Genomic DNA, 19,480 nt, shown 5'->3' with positions numbered 1-19,480 from the left:
TTACTGCATTTGCTTTTTCATTCTCTTAATTGATAGAAATTATTATATTATTTTTAATATTTTGAATGTAAGTGGCATCCATGATGTCTCTTTACTCCTAAACAACATTCTCTTATATAACTGTAGTTGAATTGTCGGTCTTATTAATATTAATATAATACTATTATTTAATCTATACATTGTTAAAATTTCAATAATTTTTCCACTAATGTTCTTTATAGCAAAGAAAAATTTATAAATATATGCAGCAAAGTATCTGAAAGGTATTAATATCCTGGTTATAATATTTCTGGGTTCTAACATGCCTGTTTTTTAGTTTAGTCTTTTTGTTTATGTGTATTTTCTCACTTTTTTTTTTCAACTTCTTGGTCAATTTTCATTAAAAACTTATTCCTTAAAACTTTTTAAAGTATTTTTTGCAATTTTTTTTTTTACTGCATATATGGGTCTTCACTTCATTTTTCAGTAAAGACAACTTATTTAGTTATCAGTGTCCCATCATTTGATAAGACCAATGGAGGGTTTGGATAGTAGCCAGCTGTTTTTGAATGCTTGAAGAGAATCTTGCAAATTTGTAGTCCAGAGGTAATTCTGCGATTATTTCAATACTTGGAATTGCAATAGTGTTGTAAGTACTGATTCTCTTACAAGACTATGTACAAACCAAGGAGTCTTCTGTATTCTCCAGTCCCAAAACTGAATCAGTAAAAAAAAAGGAGCCCCATTTTTTAGATGAAGTATTTAGAGGCTTTGCCTTTGGTCCCTCCTATTTTCCTTTTTCTCTAGAGGCTCTGACTTCTCAGGCCTCTGACTCCTTGCACCTTCATCCCTCTGAGTTCTTCCAGGATAAGAACTGTCTCCCAATTACTATAGTGACGAGCCAGGAAAATATCTGAATGCATGCTGTAATAAACAACCTTGGGTTCAGGTTTGCCATTGATTTTCTTCAGAAGTTCATAGAGGTGGACAGCGTTCCCTTGGGAGCACCAGCCAGGTTTATCCAGAGATGGCAGCACCTCCTGCTCCTCATCATTCTCTGCATCCAGAAAGGTCTCTGACTTGGTAAGTGGGAGAAGAAACCAGGCTTCAATGTATTTGTAATCACAATGTCAAAAAGGTCTGCAAAATCATTCCCAAGGATATATTTGCAGAGAAGTCTACAGTAATCATTGTGAGAACTGGTAATTAACAGAAGAATTTTCCCAGCATTCTTTAGCTGTCGAAGCCATTTTTTCACAGATTCAGGACAACTGTGTAAATATCTGCCTGGATCTCTTTTTACTTCTGGAAAATATATTCCACAGTTTTCCTTAAAAGCTGACATTTTATAATTGTGTTGTATAGCAGCAACTATATCCTTCCAAAAATCAAATGTTTTTTGGCCATTGTTTGTTGTTAAATAGTCCACCACCCTGGCACATAGAAGAGCTCCTGGCAGGTCAAAGTAGTTGTAAAAATAATACTTTCATGAGCGGCAAGCCATTCCAGTGTCCGACAAGAAGTGTTTCCACACTTTCTTGCCATATGTCTCTGCCAGCACCTCTGGAGTCATCATCTTGGTGCCATGGCTTGCCCTGAGAACAGTGCCATTATCAGCAAGTTTAAGGAAGTTCCTATCTTCTAGATCCAATGCCAAACCCTTGCAACAGAAATTCCAATCCTCTGGGGTCACATTGAGCAATTCCTTATCATACCCTTTCTCCTTAACTAAGAACTGGGCAAAGCTATTATAAATGAGTGGGGCGCTCTCGGGCAGGTTGTAGTGACATAGGGTGTGGTCCAGGTAGAATCCGACCACATCGCAGGCGTCCAGGGAGAAGTGCTGAGCCATGGCTGCATTGGGAGCACCGGGGAGCGCCTCGGCCCGGGAGGGTGCAAGCTTTTCTCATTTTTTAAAATGAACATGTATTAATTTTGTAATAAGAAGCTACTATTAATAATAAAAAATAAAATGAAATATGTGTATGTGAGAAGACACTATTAGGAAACCCACGGAATAGGCAAGCCACAGACAGGGAGAAAACATTTGCAAACTATATATCTAACAAAGGACGTATGTTCAGGGTGCAAAACAAATTCCTACAACTCAACAATAAAAAGACAAATGACCCAATTAGAAAATGGGCAAAAGATGGCCAGGCACGGTGGCTCACGCCTGTAACCCCAGCACTTTGGGAGGCCAAGGTGGGTGGATCACGAGGCCAGGGGTTCAAGACTAGCCTGACCAATATGGTGAAACCCCGTCTCTGCTAAAAATACAAAAATTAGCTGGGTGTGGTGGTGTGCACCTGTAATCCCAGCTACTTGGGAGGCTGAGGCAGGAGAATTGCTTGAACCTGGGAGGTGGAGGTTGCAGTGAGCCGAGATCACGCCACTGCACTCCAGCCTGGGTGACAGAGCAAGACTCCATCTCAAAAAAAAAAAAAAATAGAAAATGGGCAAAAGACTTTGACAGATATTTCACAGAGAAAAAGAATATTAATGGCCAATAAGCAAGGATAAAAGTGTTCAACATCACTAATTATCAGGAAAATGCAAATTACAGCCACTGCATGCATTAAAATGGTTAAATTTTTAATTAAAACAATTAAGGCTGGGCACAGCGGCTCATGCCTGTAATTCCAACACTTTGAGAGGCCAAGGCAGGAGGATCATGTGAGGCCAGGAGTTTGAGACCAGCCTGGGCAACACGGCGAGACCTTATCTCTACAAAAAATTAAAATTTAAAAATTAGATAGGTGTGGTGGTGTGCACCTATAGTCCCAGATACTCAGGAGGCTGAGGCAGGAGGATTGCTTGAGCCCAAGAGTTCAAGGCAGCAGCAAGCTATGATAGTACTGTGCTCCAGTCTGGGCAACAGAGCAAGACCTTGTCTCAAAACAAAAACAAAAAACAAAAAAGGAAGAAAATTATTTCCTAACAAGAATCCCAAACTCAGCAAAACTATCACAAGCAAATATAAAAAACACATTTTTAATTTACATCTGCAAATTTCAAAAAAATATTTCCTATGCACTCTTTCTCTAATAGGAGGATTTGCTTTTTGCAATTAAGGAGTAAACAAGAGAGGAAGACATGGAAACCAGGGTAATTTAACATAGAATAGAGACAAAAAGATTTCCATAACGACAGAGGAAAGAAGCCTCAAGACCATAACTATGAGCACTTAGTGAGAGACAAATCCAGAATGGATTATGTAATAAAACTACTGTAATAAAAAGTGCTAGATAACATAATAAAGAGTGCATAGATAACATCTCGAATGGACAAATCGAGAAATAACAATATCCCTATATTATATTTTAGAAACAAGATAAATATATCCAAGAAGAGTTCGAAGCTTTTGAAAGTGGCTATCTTTTGAAAAAGAAGCACCTGGCCGCTGGCCGGGAGCTGTGGCTCACGCCTGTAATCCCAGCACTTTGGGAAGCTGAGGCTTGAAGTCAGGAGTTTGAGACCAGCCTGGTCAACATGGTGAAAGCCTGTCTCTACTAAAAATACAAAACAAACAAACAAACAAAAAACAAAACAATTAGCTAGGAGTGGTGGCTCACACCTGTAATCCCAGCTACTCAGGAGGCTGAGGCAGATGAACTGTTTGAACCTGGGAGACAGAGGTTGCAGGGAGCCAAGATCACACCACTGCACTCCAGCCAAAGCCACAGAGCAAGACTCTGTCAAAAAGAAAGAAAGAAAAAAGAAAGAGCCACCATAATTACATATTTAATTTAAAAAACTCAACAAACAAAATAATCCTTATCTCAAAGTTTATAAACCTTTACAGATATTCACTATCATACTCCCTCTCCGTGATTCTTCTAAACAAATTCTATGACTCCTCTTGTTTTTGAAATATATTTTTAAGTCTTTTGTGAATCATATATTTTACCTGGTTTCTGTTGCTCCTCCTGCTTTCAAAATGCTTTTCAAATGTATATTGTCAGTCTTTTAAAGTGTGTTTACTTGTGAGTGCAAGGGCTTGCCTTTCTGATGGATCCTCAAACTACTCCTGAAAAGGCTTATGGGATAAAACTTAGACTGTGCTCAGGTGTGAATCAGTTAATTACTTCTACCTGGAAGTTACTTGCTCCCCTTATCTCTTTCTGCAAGCATTTTTTTAACTAAATGACCAGTCATATCTTAAAAATTACCAGATGTATGATTTTATTTCCAAAACATTCTCTATCTATTAAAAGACTGAAAACAATCCAAGTGTCCATCAGTCAGGGCCTGGTTAAATAAATTATGATTTATCTACCCAGGGGAATTTTATGTGGAATATTATGCAGCTATTAAAAAATCAGGAAGCTATGTACTGATGTAAAAATATATCTTGTTAAAGGTTAAAAAAGCAACGTGTAGTACAGTGTTTAGAGTGTTCTACTTTTGTGTAACAAAGGAGAAAGAGAGGAGAATATGTATTTGCATAAACACTGGAAGAACATGCAAAAAAGCAGCTAAAATGGGATGGAAGGTGAGAGAGAATGAGACTTGTCAATGTACACCTTTTTTTTTTTTTTTTTTTTTTTTGAGATGGAGTCTCACTCTGTCGCCAGGCTGGAGTGCAATGGCGTGATCTCAGCTCACTGCAACCTCCGCCTCCCAGGTTCAAGCGATTCTCCTGCCTCAGCCTCCCAAGTAGCTGGGACTATAGGCGCATGCCATCACACCTGGCTACTTTTTGTATTTTTAGTAGAGATGGGGTTTCACAATGTTGGCCGAGATGATCTTGATCTCTTGTCCTTGTGATCTGCCTGCCTCAGCCTCTTAAAGTGCTGGAATTACAAGTGTGAGCCACCGTGCCTGGCCCAATGTACACCTTTGTATGTAGTTCTGAATTTTGAACCACGTGGATGTATTACCTTACTAAACAAGACGGGAGAAAGGACAAGAAAGTGGTTACCTTTGGAGGAGCAGAAATAGAGGGAATGTGTCAGGAGGCTGATGTTTTAGCATTATAAGCGTTTTTGGCACAATTTGAATTTTCAAATGATGTGCAGATTATCTGGCATTCAGTGGATTACCGTCAGAAGAATTAAAAAGAGCAATAGTTAAAAGTGGTTACTTCTAGGAAGTATGTCTGAAAATGGAGAGGAGTGAAGCAGGCGGATATTGCATTTCATTAAAAACCTGTACTATTGCTTATTTTTAATCTTATGCCTGTGTTACTAAGATAAAAATTAAAATAGAACATCCCATTACCCCACCCAGCAAAAAGAAGGCAGAAAGTGGAAGCTTATATGGATAAAGAGAAAGTATCTTCTAGTCACAAAGAGGGACTGTGTTTACTCTGTAAGCTTTCCTAGTCAAAACTGTCTCCTTAGTTCTGGGTTAAGACAATATATTTAAAGCAACCAAGATGCAGCCTCTTCAACAGGAAAAGCAATGTCTGGTTGTGATAAAGATACCATTAATCTGTTAAAAATATGTGTTGGAAACCATTCAATATCAGTTCATATAGACTAACATCATTTTTTAAAGCTGCTGCATAAGTTTCATAGTGTAGAGACACTGTAATTATATTATTTCCCTTTTAGTGGACATTTCTGTTGTTACAAACAATGCCACAGTAAACATCCATGCACTCATAAATCATTGAGCTTATATGCAAGAAGAGATTCCTAGAAACGGAATTAGTGGATCAAAGAGCACATTCTATTTTCTAGATTTTACACAATGAATATGTATAGCTTTTATAATCAGAAAAAAAGTAAGCTAAAATAATTAACTGTAAGGTGAAGGTCCTGCTTTCTTAGTGTTTTGTAGTCTGTATGATACAAATTTTTAACCTTTCAGAATCAAAGGAAGAGGGCCTGGCTTGAAACAGATCATAGGGACTTGTCATGACCGGTTCATTGTAAACTAGAAACTGTCACTGCCATCTCAGACACATGAAGACATATGTCTGGGAGGAAGCTGCTTTCTTTTTAATATTAAAACTTTGTTTTAATAGAATTTTGGCCAGGTGCAGTGGCTCAAGTCTGTAATCCAAGCACTTTGGGAAGCTGAAGCGGGAGGATCACTTGTGCCCAGGAGTTCAAGACCAGTCTGGGAAACATAGTAAGATCCCATCTCTGCAAAAAATAAAAAATCAACTGGGCATGGTGGCGTGTGCCTGTGGGCCCAGCTACTCAGAATGCTAAGGTGGGAGGATCTCTTGAACTCAGGAGGTCAAGACTGCAGTGAGCTAGGATTGTGCCACCACACTCCAGCCTGGGTGACAGAGCAAGACTCTGTCTGAAAAAAAAAAAAAAAGACATTGTCTTGCGATATTATTTGTTAAGGTTCGCTTTGTTTTAATAGAATTCTCCGAACTATAATTCTAAAATGAAGTAAAATGCAAAGTAGAGCAATTATCTGCTATGTTCGTAAAACTTTGTTTTGCTTAACATCAAGTGGGATTTGGTAAAAGTCTTATTTTATCAGCAGGATTCTAATTACTAAAAGACTTGAAGGCCCAAATTATAATGCCTCCAGTATGAATCCTAAGGACTATGGTATCATTACAATCCCTTGTATTTGTGTAGTATAGAGAATTAGAAAAAAAAATGAACACAAAAATTTCTCATTTTACCCAAGAACTGAGTGTTTTGCTTGAATTACCAGGATAATCGGTGTAGCTCTCACATCTAATTTGTGTTTTGCCTGTGTAGACACAGTTTAAAGAAACATCTAAGATAAAACTTTAGTGAAATTACAGATCCCCAAAGATTAATTTCTCTCCGCAACAGAAAATGAGTACAACCTAAATAGTCTTACTGAAAGGTTGGAGCTAGGTGCTGGAAAGTTGAGGCAGGAAGATACTCAAGATTCTCTTGTTGTGCCAACCCACTGCAGAATGGCTCTTTCACGTATTCCCTTCCACTTCCCCTTGTCCTTTTTCCACGGGTGGTGTCATTGTGGGTGAACAGGGGAGTTTAGAATTAGGGTGAGGAAATGGGTTGGTGTTTGATATGGTTTGGATATTTGTTCCCACCCAAATCTCCTGTTGAAATGTAATTCCCAATGTCGGAGGTGGGGCCTGGAGGGAGGTGATTGGATGATGTGGGAGGATTTTTCTCATGAACAGTTTAGCACCATCCCCTTGGTGTTGTCTTCCTGATAGTGAGTGAATTCTTGCGAGATCTGGTTGTTTAAAAGAGTGCTGGCATCCCCCACTTCTCTCCCTTTCTTCTGCTTTTGCCATGTGATGTACCTGTTCCCCCTTTGCCTTCCACCACGATTGTGAGCTCCCTGAGGCTCCCCAGAAACCAAGTAGATGACACCATCTTGTTTCTTGTACAGCCTGTAGAACTGTGAGCCAATCAAACCTCTTTTCTTTATAAATTAAACAGTCTCGGGTATTTCTTTCCTTTTGTGTGTGTGTGTGTTTGAGATGGAGTCTTGTTCCGTCGCCCAGGCTGGAGTGCAGCGGCATGATCTTGGCTCACTGTAACCTCTGCCTCCTGGGTTCAAGCAATTCTCCTGCCTCAGCCTCCTGAGTAGCTGGGATTACAGGTGCCCACCACACCGTCTGGCTGTTTTTTTTATTTTTAATAGAGACGGGGTTTGTCAGGTTGGCCAGGCTGGTCTTGAACTCCTTACCTCATGTGATCTGCCCGCCTAATTTATCCAAAATGTATGTATACTTCTTTGTTTAGTTTTGTTATTTTTAGTTGCCTAATTCTATTTATGATAAGGTTAATAATTAAATTTGGTTTTGTTCTTGAAGCAGACACCCAGTGATTACGGCATAGATGAGTAACAGGAAGGCAAGTGTGAGGATAGCAGGTTGCATATGATCATATGTCCCTGGGAGACCTGACAGCTGGGGCTTTCCTAGTGACAACCAGATTTAATGCTGAGCCTGTGAGCACAGCTGGATTAAAAGGCCTCTATTCTCAGACCCTTGGGGTTTTGAAGGATCCACAGCTACCGTTGGCCAAGCACTTGAACAACTCTAGCGGTTTCAGCCTGTCATGGGCATAGGGAAACATCTTGAGCTGGGAGAAGAAGGATGCTCAGTTGACATGTTAATCAGCTGGATCTCCAGCCACCTAAGCCCATGGGTGGATGAACTCACTTATCCAGCGGGGAATACTAGCTAGGAATGAAAGTCACTGGGTCAAGTAGGGATGGTACCACTTGGGAAAAGGGCAAAACAAAAGGTAAGTGGAAAGCAATCCCTCACCTCAGATGTCCATGAAATAAGAATGGAAATTATCAACAGCTAGGCCTGACTTAACTACACAATTATTCAAAAACTGAAAAATTATACATGAAAATTTTATTCTACCTTATAAGCTGTATTTGTACGCTTACTAGTCTGACGACTTTTCTTCAAGTGTGAGCATGCTGATGAGCATTTCTCCTCGTCCTTCTTGTATACACAGCACATGTATGCTTCATGTGATTACCAGTTCCTGTTTATTTAAAGTGGATAAAGAACTTAGGAAACATGGGCAAAGAAATCTGAGAGCAGACTCCTTCTAGATTTTCATCTTTCCCTCATCCTTACCAATGTTTCAACCATAGCTAAGTTGACAGTGATGTTTTTAGCAACTTGAGTCATTTAATAATAATTTCTATAACATTAAAGTCAATTTTTATAAAACACTTTTTTTCATAGCCATATGTAGTCAATTTATGTAATATTTAGTTATACGATAATGTAATTATAATAACTGGAGTTATCAGTTTTGAGGACAAACTCAGCTGACTTGTGGAAGGCATATAACCTAAATGGAGGAGACAGAAGTACTAAGTGCTGGCCTGAGAGAAGCCTTCCATTCTCCCACGTGCAGAAATCTTGAGCATTCATAAGCACATTTCAAAGAGAGAACAGAAAGCACCTGCTAGTCCACCTGATTGGGTTAATAGAGTTTGATCAAGAGGCTTCTTATTGGACCCAGCTCACCTCTCTGCCACACTCAATCTTAGTAGAACCCTGCTCCTAAGTGACTGCGTCTTGCCCTGGAAAGCTGTTTTGAACCTGGATCCTATCAATCAGCTTCAAGCATGCCAAGTGTGATGGGCTGGCTTTTAGATGTCCCCAGTGATCCCAGTCTCCCGGAATTCACACCTTGTGTAATCTCTCCCCCACATGTGGGTAAGACCTGTGACTTGCTTCTAACCAATAGAATGTGACAGGGGTGATGGGATATCACTTCCACAATTATATTACATAGGATTGCAACTTCCATCTTGCTGGCAGACTTTCTCTCTCTCTCAACTTACATGCTTTGATGAAACAAGCAGCCATTAGGGAGGCCTATGTAACAAGGAAATGAGGTGAGACTCTGGCTAATACACCACAAGGAACTGAGTCCTGACAGCAACCATGAGATCTTGGAAGTGGATCCTTCCCCAGTTGAGTCTCAGATGAGACCCCAGCACCAGCCAACCCTTGATTGCAGTCTTCTGAGAGACCCTGAAGAAGAGGATGCAGCTAAGCTATGCCTGGACTCCTGAAGCATGAGATAATAAATATGTGTGTTCTTTTAAGCTGCTTTTTAAAAAATGCAGGGCTAAATACCAATACTGCCTTGTTCAGAATATTTGATTTTATGTCTCCTCAAGGGGACTAATATTGTTACACACACCAGTAAACAGTAAGACATGGTGAATACTTCTTTCAAAGGTTTTTATAAAGTGAAGTATTGATAGGTGAAATGATCTGCTGTCTGGGATTTTCTTTAAAATCGTTCAGCAGCCGGGCATGTTGGCTCATGCCTATATTCCCAGCACTTTGGGAGACCGAGGTGGGTGGATCACCTGAGGTCAGGAGTTTGAGACCAGCCTGGCCAACATGGTGAAACCCCGTCTCTACTACAAATACAAAAATTAGCCAGGTGTGGTGGGGCGTGCCTGTAATCCCAGCTAACGGGGTGGGTGAGGCAGGAGAATCACTTGAGCCCGGGAGGTGGAGGTTGCAGTGAGCCGAGATAGCACCACTGCACTCCAGCCTGGTTGACAGAGTGAGATTCTGTCTCAAAAAAAAAAAAAATCGTTCAGCAGGAGGTGGACAGGATGGGTTGGGGTTCTGCCTCAAAAAAAAAAAAATCATTCAGCAGGAGGTGGACAGGATGGGTTGGGGTTCAGAAGAATTGGGGAAATATCAATGAAACAAGTTTGAGAAGTTTGAGCAATGTATTGGTGATTTTTTTTTTCTTTTGAGACAGAGTCTCCCTCTGTTGCCCAGGCTCACTGCAACCTCTGCCTCCAGGATTCAAGCGATTCTTGTGCCTCAGCCTCCCAAGTAGCTGAGACTACAGGCGTGTGCCACCACGCCCAGCTAATTTTTGAATTTTCAGTAGAGACAGGTTTTGCCATGTTCACCAGGCTGTTCTCAAACTCCTGACTTCAAGTGATCCGCTTGCCTCGGCCTCCCAAAGTGCTGGGATCACTGGCATGAGCCACTGTGCTCGGCTTGTGTAGGTAATTATTGAAGCTATGTGATGTATACATAGAGGTTCACCATCTTATTCTGCCTACTTTTGTTTATGTTTGAAAATTTCCATAATAAAGCAAAACAATTTCTGTAATGTTAGTGTTCTGCAAAAAGAACAATAAATGAGTGTTACTAAATTCTATGTTAAATACTGTAGAGTTTATGGAAATTATTTTTTTCAGACACTGTTTTTACATGCAAGTTAGGGCATTGTTAATTATCCAGTTTTGGAGAGGGAGGGGTCCAAGACTGAAGCTTTTTAAGTGCATTTTGGTTGTTTAAGCTCTATGCCATCAATGACTGTATTAATTGGCAATGACTTTGTATAGAAAATTTAAGTAGCCAGCTGGGCCGCTGGCTCACGCCTGTAATCCCAGCACTTTGGGAGGCCGAGGCAGGTGGATCACTTGAGCTCAGGAGTTTGAGACCAGCCTGGCCAACATGATGAAACCCCGTCTGTACTAAAAATGCAAAAATTCGCCAGGTGTGGTGGCACACGCCTGTAATCCCAGCTACTTGGGAGGCTGAAGCAGGAGAATCACTTGAACCAGGGAGGCAGAGGTTGCAGTGAGCCAAGATCACATCACTGCACTCAAGCCTGGGCAACAGAGTGATATTCTGTCTCAAAAAAATTTTAAAAAGAAAATTTAAATAGAAAAAGTCATAAATATATTGACTACACATAGACACTATACATGTATACATGTGTGTATATCTAGCTATATTGTGTACATATATATAATATATAGGTATAGTATGAAAATAAAATATTCTGGATTTATTATTTCATATAATTTTCCAGATAGTTCTTCACTTCTAATAACATTGTTTTTCTCCTATAAAAATGGGCACAATCCTTCCTGTTCATTCATTCACTGAAAAAATATTTATTTATTGGGTGCCAAGCTCTGTATTAGGCAATATTTAATATCTAAATGTAAGCCACACATATATAAGGCAAGTAACATAAATAAAACAGAAGATGGTACTATAACAAAACAAACAGTTCTATGGAAAGTTTCACCAAACTTGGGGAAAGCCTAGAGTGAAATTAAAGTAACTCAATTCTTCTCAGAACCAGCACATTCAATAGAATGAGGACAAATGAGGCCTTCCATTTAGCAAGAAAAGCCTCTTTTTAATTGCCTTTTAAAAATATTTCATTCAGTCACTAAATCATTCAACAAATATTATTGAATATCTGTACTATGATAATCAAGAAGCTTCTTGTTTGGTAAGAAAGAAGGGGAAATTCCTTAAAGTCCAGCCTTCAGGAAGAAAGTGGCATTTTTGAGCAAGATCCTTAAGCACAGGACTTCTTTACAGAGGCTTGAAATTACCTTTCGAGAAGGAAATGATTGGGCAGGAAATGATATTAATGGAAATGAAAGCATGTGCACAGTCCATTGCAAAGCTTCTTATATATATGGTCTCATTTGATTCTCATGCAATATCAGGAAATATTATCTATCCACACAGAAGCTTACTTGAATGAAACTGATAGTAAAGCCACCAGTTAAATCTTGCTAACAAGACGTTCCTGTTACAAGGAATCAAATGACTTCTCTCTGGCTTTGTAGGCCCCAGACGATGGAGTGCAAAGCTCTGTATTAGTCACTATTAAATATCTAAATATAAGTCACACATAGATCTTCACATGAATGGATATTTACTCCAATAGAGAAAAAAATGAATAAACTTTATCCAGTGTATTACTTGTTTTAATTTAGGTGGCTGAAAGAAGTGGAAATAGGCCAGAGAAGGGAAAAGGAAAAAAAAGAAGCTCTATGAATACCAGTAAATGTGCCCTTTTCCTGAAATAAAAACTCATGTTTATTACACACCTTAGACTTTACAAAATGCTGCCGCGTGTGCATTGCTTTATTTAATCTTCTCATAACTACCCCATGTGGGAAGTATTTCCATTTTTTTACAGACCAACAATTTATTTTATTTTGTTTTTATTTTTTCCTATTATTTCTTTTAAAAATTTTTCAAAATTTTTTGTGAGTACATAGTAGGTATATATGTTTATGGGGTACATGAGGTGTTTTGATACAGGCAGGCAAAGAGAATCATGAAGAATGGGGTCTCCATCCCCTGAAGCATTTACCCATTGAGTTGCAAGCAATCCAGTCACACTTTTTATTTTAAAATGTGCAGTTAAGTTGTTATTGGCTATAGTCACCCTGTTGTGCTATGAAATAGTAGGTCTTATTCATTCTTTCTATTTTTTGTACCCATTAACTATACTCACTTCCCCCACCAGCCCCCTACTACCATTCCCAGCCTCTGGTAACCATCCTTCTACTTTCTATGTCCATGAGTTCAATTGTTTCGATTTTTAGATCCCACAAATAAGTGAGAACATGAGATGTCTGTCTTCCTGTGCCTGGCTTATTTCACTTAACATAATGATCTTCAGTTCCATCCATGGTATTTCCATTTCAAAATATGAAAACAGAGATTCAACAATGTGGAGCACTTTGCCCAGTGTCACACAGCAAGCAAGTGGTAAGAGTCAGGACTCAGACCCTTGACTTCTAACTCTGCCGTAGACACTGAGATCTACCACCTGAATCCTTCCTTAAGGAAGGACATGCTGCCCAGCTATGGGAAGTTTGATTAGCAGACATCCTCCATCTATCTGTCAGCTCCTTCCACAGCTGCAGAGGGTCACCTTACCCCAAGGTCACACCTTTCCTGGGACAGCCTGCATCTGGTGACTGAGAGAGGGAGGGCTATAAAGGCATGGCCATTTTTGCCTTAGATGGGGCTCTTGAACGAGCATTATTTCTTCCAGAGTTACCTGCTGGGTTGGCCAGGCTTTTGTTGGACCTGCACAGTAGTTCATCTTTTCCCTCTGCCCAACAGTGTTTCTTCCCCCTTCCTTGCACAAATGTTTATCCCTAATAAATATCTTCTACCCCAAACTTCATTTCCATGCCCACTTCTGCAGAGCCCTGTGATAGTTGATACTGGGAATGTTCTGAGAAAGCAGCCAATAGGATGGACTTTTGGAGTCAGATCACTCACCTCTCAGGTGAAAATGAGAACCCCTCACTCACTAGTGAGGAGTACAGATGGCATCAGGCAGCAGTCTGATTATTTAAACTTTCACCCGAGGTGCATTGGAAATGCATTATAGGTGTGATACAGAAGGCATTTGAAATATAGGGAGGGAATATTAACTACATGGCTGACAAGATCGGAAGACTAAATATTTAATGAACTGCTGAGGGTAATAGGCAATTGAAAGCCAGGTGCAAAAGCTGAGAAGGCCTCTGTGGTTATATACAAAAGAGCTCTTTTGCCTGGTTCAGTGGCTGATGCCTATAATCCTGGCACTTTTGGAGGCCGAGGTGGGAAGATTGCTTGAGGCCAGGGTTTTGGGACCAGCCTGAGCAACAAAACAAGACCCTGCCTCTACAAAAAAATTTAAAAAATCAGCCGGGTGTGATGGCACATGCCTGTGGTCCGAGCTACTCAGGAGGTGGTGGCGAGAGGATCGCTTGAGTCAGGAATTTGAGGCGGCAGTGAGCTAAGATCACACCACTGCACTCCAGTATGGGTGACAGACAGACACCCTGTCTCAAAAACAATAAATAAGTAAACAAAAATAAAAATTAAAAAAGCTATTTCATCTCCGATGAGGAGAGCAGAGTACTCTGGGAACTAAACCTAAGAGTTAATAGTCAGAGTGGCTGGACTTCTACTAAGGTTAAATACCCAACCAAGGCAAGGCCCTTGGTTGGGAAAATCAGGCGCCGTGACACATGGATGGAGTCATCTGGGTGAATGATTACAAAGATTTTGACTCCCCACACTCCCCTAAACCTTCTGAACCAGTAGATATGGCCCACCTCATTCCTATCAAGAGCTAGCACCCTACTAGCACCCACGGTAGAAGACTATGCAGAGGCCTCTTCCCACATGACAACGTATGTTCCTTCTTAGGGCTCGCTCCCACTTCCCTTTCAGGGCACTAGCCGCACAGTCAGGGTTCAGTTTAAGCATAGCTGCTGGGGAATATGCTGTGCTGGGGTTATGCTGGGCCTTGCAAGCGAGGAAAGGGCTTACACTTCAAAGAAGCTACAAGAAGTAGCTGACGTGTACTAGCAGGAGAAAGGGGAATATACACATGAGGCTGGTTTCTGATGGGGCTTGATCAAGGCGGTGGGAATGGAGGCCATGGAATCATACAATTGGAAAAGTTTACTGACTTGGGAGTGCTTTCTTGAGATACGGGATTTAACATCCTGTCAAAGACCCCAGGAAATGGTGCAAATTTTCTACTAAGATGGCTCCTAGATGTAAGAAATACAGCCTATGCTGAGTGAAGTTGGAATGTCAGAATTGCTTAGGCAAATTGCAGAGGGAGGGATTCGAGGCTCAAGGAAGTGGGCATGCTGGAACTCATGTCACTATGTACAGCCACAAGACCCACCAGAAGATCGTATTCCATGGAAAGATTCACACTGTTGAACAAGGCCATCAGGAATCCACTGGCAAGACGATCGCCAGCAAGCACCACTCAAAATTTCAGTAGTGGCCTCCTCTGCAGGTCAGAACTGATAACAGGAAAAGCTCTTATAAACTCAGCTCACTGATAGCACTGTGGATGATAAGACCCAAGACAGCAGAGGCCAGGTGGTGGTCCTTAGTCTCCAGAAGCCGGGAAGTTGCAACTATTATAAGACAAAGTTAGCATGACAGTTCAGGAAGCCTGACCCAGGAGAGTTATGGAGATGGTTAATAGAACAGAGCATCTCCAGGGGCAAAATTTATTGAAAAGAGTATTACTCAGCTTGTAATAGCTGAAAAAATCTGGGAGGTGGAGGGCAGTCACTTCAATAAAAAAGCCATGATCCCTTGTAGAGTTTCCAGATCTGAGCCAGTTTTCAAGCCCAGAACTCACTGACAGAAGAGGTGATTGGGTCCCTAGGAGAAAGGACACTGCCATGATTCTTCTTTTTCCTCCTGCAGAGACCTCTGGGCGTGCATTTAGGTAACTGTGCACTAGAGAAAGGGAATACTTAGATGTTTCAAGGAGTGTTGGACCTAGACCCTGAGTTGACATAGACACTCAGAGACCCAAAGCATCATCATGGCCCACTGTGAGAGTGGGGACATACGGGAACCAGGTAAGAAATTGAGTCTTGGCCAAGCTCCAGCTCACAGGAAGTCCACTGGGTACAAGAACTCAGTGGTCATTACCCCAGTCTCAAAGTGTATGATCAGGTAGTTGGGGCAGCCATTACTTTGTGTCTTTGGCCAGTGAGATAATAACTATTACAATGGGGAAGGCCAAGTGGAAGCCTCTGATACTAAACCACCACCACCACCCCTGGCCAAGATAGTAAATTATCACATCCCCTCAGGGTGGTGGTGTATGCAGATTAGTGTCACCCTTAAGGATCTAAAAGATATAGAGGTGGCGATTCTCATCATATGTCCATTTAATTTACCAGTCTTGTGCCTGCAAAAACCAGATAGATCCTTGCAGATGACTGTAGGCTGCTGCAAGCTCAACCAAATAGTAGCTCTGATCACAGTCGCTGCGTCAGACATGGTATCTTTGTGGGAACAGATTGATACAGCCTCAAATATATGTTGTGTAGGCGGTGATTTGGAAAATTCATTCTTTTCTATGTCAATCAGAAAAAAGAATCAGAAATATTCAAATAAATAGGGAGAAATATAAATGTATAGTTCTGCCCTGGGCCTATATTAGCTCTTCTACTTTCTGTCATAATTTAGTCTGAAGAGAGTAAAAACATCTGGATTTCCTGCAGAATATCATATTAACCTATTACATTTTGTTGATCAGACCAGATGAGCAGGAGGTAACTAGTGCGCTACTTCTTGGTAAGACACATATACACTGAGGGTGGGAGATAAACCCTATAAAGATTTAGAGGTTTACCTGATCCATAAAATTTTTAGAAGTCCCGTGGTTCAGGGCATACTCGGGCATTCCCTCCAAAGTAAAAGTAAAAGACAAATTCCTGCACATGGCACCTCCTGGCACAAAGAAGGAATCATGACACCTGGTGCGCCTCTTTGGGTTTTAGAGGCAATGTATCCCATATCTAGGGATTCTGCTCCATCCCTTTATAACAGGTGACAAGGAAGGCTACTAGCTATGCTTGGAGCCCAGGAGCAGCAAAGGGCTCCGCATCAGGTCCAGGTTGTCATGCAAGTGCCCTGCCTGACACTTGGGCCATACAATCTAGCAGATCGTGTGGTGTTGGAGGTATCAGTGGTGGGAAAAGATGCGGTATGGATTCTGTGGCAAACCCCTGTTGGAGAATCATGATGCAGACCCCTGGGGTTCTGGAGAAAGGCCATGTCGCCTACAGAAGAGAATCACATGCCTTATGAAAAACAACTTCTGGTATGCTATCGGGCCCTGGTAAAGATGAAGCACCTGGCTGGGAACGGTGGCTCATGCCTGTAATCCCAACACCTTGGAAGCTGAGGCAGGCAGGTTGCTTGAGCCCAGGAGTTGGAGACCAGCCTGGCCAACATGGCGAAACCCCATCTCTACTAAAAATACAAAAATTAGCCAGGCATGGCGGCGGGCACTTGTAATCTCAGATACTCAGGAGGCTGAAGCAGGATAATCACTTGAACCTGGGAGGTGGAGGTTGCAGTGAGCTGAAATCACACCACTGCACTCCAGCCTGGGTGACAGAGAGAGACCCTGTTTCAAAAAAAATAAATTAAAAATTATGAAACATCTGATCACAGAACACCAAGTGGTCATGGAACTAGGACTGTCTATCATGAGCTAAACCATAGGGTCAGGAGGACCCAGCAACAATTCATCAAAGGACAAAAGGGGGCTCTCCAGGAGTGCTTGTGAGCAGGACTACACGGCAATGGGTGAGGAAAGAAATGTTTTCTCCCTTACATGCTACAGGGCTAGAGGACCTGGTCTCCAAAGGAGACACATCATTTCCGGGGTCAATGTCTTACTGAATTATAAGCTATGGCTGCAGCTTGGACACTTTGGGCTCCTTGTGTCCAGAGACCAGCAGGCCAGAAGAGGGGTCACTGACTTGGTAGCAGTAATTCACTCAAATTATCAGGAGGAGGTAGGGCTGCTGTTGCACAATGGGGAGGAGAAATAGGTGCGCCACCTGGGCATATCTTAGTACTTCCTTGCCAAATTGTGACTATAAGTGGACAGATACAGCAGCTCCAGCCTGAGAAGGGGATAATGACCAGGCTGCTCTTCGCCCCTCAGAAATTAAGGTCTTAGGCCAGCCAGGAAGCCATCATGGCCACCAGAGGGCAGTAGCTATGGGTGAGAGTGATCTAGAATGAGCAGTGGAGGTCGCAGGTGCTGAGTATCAGTTGCAGCCCCAAGACTAACTGCAGCAGCGGGGGCTGTAGTTTGTCCCACTAATACCACTCTTCCAAGGTTCCCTTCTGGGAGAGGTGTGAAGGAATTGAGAAAGAGAGATGCAGGTGATAGACCGTGGTAGACACAAAGATGCACCACCTCAAGAAAGGATTTGCTGTCCAACTGTGGGGAGTGAGGTTGGCAGGCAGTCTCCAGCTCTCAGCTCCTGCAAGGCCTGCCTTACCTGCAGAGAGACACTCGGCCCCAGGTTATATCCTTCCAGACAGAGGCAGTTTGCATCCGGCGACTCAATGAGGCAGGAGAATAAAAGCCCAGGGGCTTTTATTTTTAGCATTTTGGGGGGCCAAGGCAGGTGGATCACTTGAGCCCAGAAGTTCGAGACCAGCCTGGGCAACATGGCAAAACCCCATCTCTACAAAATATACAAAAATGAGTTGGGCATGGTGGCGTGTGCCTGTGGTCCCAGCTACTCGGAGGGCTGAAGTGGGAGGATCACTTGAGCCCAGGAGGTTGAGGCATCAGTGAGCCGTGATTGCACCACTGCACTGCAGCCTGGGTGACAGCGTGAGTCTCTGCCTCAAAATAAAATAAAATAAAACAAAAGCCCAGGTATTTCTACCCAATTCGAGGCACTCTGATGAACAATACTCCAGAGGTCCCTGCTGGGGTTGCTGAGGTTTTGTCAGGCTTGCATGGCGATTCAACTTCTCTCTGCCCAGTCTTGCTTCCTCCCCCTTTTCCTTCACAGGTGTCGATCCACAATAAACATCTACCACCCCAAATTCCATCTCAGTGTCTTCTACCAGAGGAACAAAGTGGGCAAACTCCACATCTCCTGCTTTTTCTAGTGCACCACTCTCACCTGGCACAAACACAGAAACTGGAGCCCCTTTGCTCTCAGCAGTTTATTTATAAACATACCTTAATATATACCCAAAGGAAAAGATTCAAGATAACACATGTTTTATGGGGAAAAAGTCCTTATGCTACATGCAAATATATTTTTGTACTCATTAAAACCATATAAAAGTATATTATGCATTTTAAAAGGTTGATTACCTCAAAACCAGAAATGCCCTCCAGGCTCTCAGCTGACATAACCCACATTTATGAAGTCAAAAGCAGCTTTCCAGATTTTCTTCTCCTTCATTATATGAAGGGGAAATGTTGTTTTGTACAATCTTGAATACATTTGTCAGTTTGAAAGGAAACATTTTGTCTTGTTATTGAAGATATTTTAATAAAAAGATCCTGAAGTTGTTTTTCAAGAATTGTTTCAGTTATGAGCGAGCAGAATATGATTCCTTTACTGTAACTTTAAGAAGCTTACCAGGGAGTCAAGGAAAGAATAAGAGGAAAACATATAAATCATCAAGTATAATTAACACTTTCTAAGCAGCAAGATGCGGGGGTGGGGGTTCACAGCACTTATTTTTCTCAAAAATTAGTTAGCTTTCAATGAAAACACTTTAGGAGTCAAAGAATCTAAGGAAAAAATGAGTATTGGGTGAAAGGATCCATCATTTTGAATTATAAAAATCAGACCCCAAAGCTAAAGTGAGTGTTCATCAAAGAGTCCTGGTTGTTTATTGAATTGGCTCCATCAGTGCTGGAGCTTTCTTTATTTAGAGAGCTGTTAGTTGGGCTTCATATTTCAATTGTTCTTCTCGATGTTACTG

At 41.5% G+C, this 19,480-nt stretch overlaps 1 pseudogene; it reads right to left on the bottom strand.

Moving 5' to 3' along the window:
• Positions 1-476: 476 nt before the first annotated feature.
• Positions 477-1,856, bottom strand: LOC129476027 (5'-nucleotidase domain-containing protein 1-like; annotated as a pseudogene).
• Between the last annotated feature and the right edge of the window lie 17,624 nt (positions 1,857-19,480).

This window comes from Symphalangus syndactylus, chromosome X (assembly GCF_028878055.3).
Source record: "Symphalangus syndactylus isolate Jambi chromosome X, NHGRI_mSymSyn1-v2.1_pri, whole genome shotgun sequence".
Classification (NCBI taxonomy): domain Eukaryota; kingdom Metazoa; phylum Chordata; class Mammalia; order Primates; family Hylobatidae; genus Symphalangus; species Symphalangus syndactylus.
This window is presented reverse-complemented; position numbering and strand designations above follow the sequence as displayed.